The sequence below is a fragment of the Vicia villosa genome, linkage group LG1, assembly GCF_029867415.1.
Source record: "Vicia villosa cultivar HV-30 ecotype Madison, WI linkage group LG1, Vvil1.0, whole genome shotgun sequence".
Classification (NCBI taxonomy): Eukaryota; Viridiplantae; Streptophyta; class Magnoliopsida; order Fabales; family Fabaceae; genus Vicia; species Vicia villosa.
This window is the reverse complement of record NC_081180.1, coordinates 70,028,518-70,031,713: the sequence shown is the minus strand read 5'-3', so window position 1 is coordinate 70,031,713 and position 3,196 is coordinate 70,028,518.

Here is a 3,196-nt window from a genome sequence, read left to right as displayed (position 1 = left end):
TAATTCTGGTCAAAAAATGAAGATGAGGAAAACTCATTTCATGTGCTTCATTTGCTATCATGTCGCTCAGCTTGTCGAGGAGGAAAACTCAGTGCGGATTTGAAATAGATCTTCTCTATTTCTTCCTTGGGTGTCTACTTGTGCAACTCATGAAAATTAAATTGCTGTTTTTCAGCGTTGAAGCATGTTTCAGCTACTTGCTGATTATTCTTCGTTCTTGTTTTTCTTCCATGGATGTTGTAATTGATACTGAACATCCTAATAGTATTCAAGATGAAAATAGTCTGGTAGTTATTGAAGTCCATTCAGATTCGCTACAACATGCCAGTACTAATTCTATGGTGGAGGAACTCAGTAATTATATGAAGTTGCTTCAGCAGGAAACATCAAACCAACATTCAAAGAGTATACTTTTTCCATCTTATAAATCTGGCTTTTGGGTGTGTAGATCATTTGTATGGAGATGAAATGATTGAATGATGCAAAGAGTATTCTGTAAACCCCCATATCCAGCCACGTTAAATCTGGCTTTTGGCTTTTTAACTTATTCATGAAGCTGATGTTTAAAAAACAGTTTGAAATGAAGTGTGGTTGGTATGTAGCTTAGTCCCACATCGTTTGCTACAAAACCAAAATTAGTCTTTATATACCAACTAAATATGTGAATATATGAGTTAAAAATAACATGAAGGAAATGGGCAGCTAGTAGCTATTTGGGTTCAAATTTAATATTTTGTTAAAAGTAATTTATTGAAATGTAAAAAAAAAATTAAATAAATTCCATGTCATCAAGTAGTTTTTGCCACATCATTAATTAAGTCAAAGCCCAGTCAGCAAATAAGGTAAAAGGGTGTGGTAAATCCAGGTTTTGGGTTTTATAAGGGGCGTTTCGTAAAAAAAAACATTCAAGGGGGCAAAACCAGAACTCGCTATATTGGCAGGGGGTGAAGTATATTAAACCCCCTGCCAATATAGCGAGTTCTTTTTTTAACAACCTTCAGAACTTTATCAGCCAAAGATACAAAAAATGGTTTGAGAATCCTAGTGGTAAACTTAGATAGGCAAGAGTTAAAATTCCCCTGAGTTCTTGAAATTTGGGAAATCTTTATAGGTATATAAAGGGATTAGAAAATACTTCTAAACATATTTGTCTTATGTGATCAATATATTGAGAGTTGAAGAGATTGAAAAACACGTGAGTATAAATAGGACTTAGTTTCTGACAACTCAAAATGCATTTTCTCGTAACTCATTTACAGGGCCGGTGAAGCGGTTGTGCAAGCAGTGCCCTTCCACAGGGCCTCCAATTAATGGTATGCTCCCACCGTTTAAATATTATATACTGATTCAAAAAGAATACTCACACTAGATAAAAAAACTTCCATCTGGTGTTAAAATAGTGTAAATATGAAATGCCTCCTTACATTTGTGAAGCTTCTGACACGTCCTCCAATGCATTCTCAAAGAGGTAATAATATTGTCTTTAGTTATTAAAATAATAATAATTAATTGAATATACTAAATTAAATAAATTTGAATATAGTCTCACGAATATTCTTCTAACTTTAAGTTGTATCTTGTTTTATTACATCATATAACTTATAAAATATAATAAATTTTATATAAAAAGGAAATTATAAAATTATTTATAAAATTTATTTTATTTAAAAAATAAAAGAAGAAAAAAATAGTTAGATTTTTATATTATTTATAATTTAAATAAATAATAATTTTTAAAATATTTTTTTATGTTTTTTATCACGGGCGTAATTATATTAGAGTAAGGCCTCCGAATTAATCAAGACGACCCTGCTCATTTGTAATATCTTGTAACAATTTTTAGAAGTATAGTGAATCAGAAAGCTACTCTCTCTCTCTCCTAAAATATCTTGTTTGATCAAACTAGATAAATAAATTAATGTGTTATTGTCTTTTATCTTTTTCAGACTTGTTGTGGGTTTACTTTCACTTTTGGTAAATTATTGTGTTGTTTTAGGCATTTAATAAAGTTATCAAAGTTCTTTGTCTCTACACATCAAATTTCTTAATGTGTTTTAGCTCTGAATAATTTTTCTAAATTGCTTTGAATTATCTATCAATTTTTTCCAATATATATGACATTAAAATAATTTGTTTACATAATATTCATAATATTGATACTTTTTTATTAAATTTTTGAATCATCTCTAACTCGTATATTATTCTAACCTCAACTAACTTTTAGTAAAGTGGTACATCTAAACTAATTTTTCATTATTTGTTAAGATTCATTATTTTGAAAAACTAGTAGGATTCAATATCTTTTTAAGATCCTTTTGTATATAAACTAATTGTTCGCTAATGAAATATTTGAGTACTTTTATACGTATGAACAAATTTTATAAATTTTTGTTTGGTACTAAAAAATGAGTTGATATGTTGCAAACATTTGTTTTAAAGTCAAATAATTAAATTTAATCAATTAAACACAAGATTGTTTTAAAGAAAAATTAGTATAACAATACAAAATAAAAACAAAAACAAATACATGTAAATTCCTTTGGTTGAATATCATGAAGATTAAGATGCCACTTATATTTAACGAAAATATTAATTTGCAAAATAAATTGAATTAGTACAAAACAATATTGTCTAAAATTTTCCTCTTCCCAAATAAATAGGCGCTTACACCATTTCTAACCTCCTTCATCTCTCCCTCACCTCTATTTGCTCATCTCACCCACTAAAATGTTACTATTTACTAATAACTTAAAATTTTCTATTAAACCAATCATATATATATATATATATATATATATATATATATATATATATATATATATATATATATATATATATATATATATATATATATGGTCATCTCTTAACCACATCTTAACCACACACGATTTAAAAACACCACACTTTTTGTATCACCAACTAATTTCAAAATATCGTATTATAACTACCTAGTACATTTAAAATCATTTCATTATCTAACACTAACCAAAACTCCAATCACCCCGAAATTCTACCATCCTCTACTCAATATTTGACGCATAAAATTTTGAATCATATCTTTTCCACCTCCAACCTCCACCAACACTCCCTCCACCCAAATCTTCTCTTCTCAACTACTGAAATATTACTATCTATCAATAACTAAAAACTTGTTATGAAATTAATGAAAACAACATATAGATGAATGAGAGAAAGT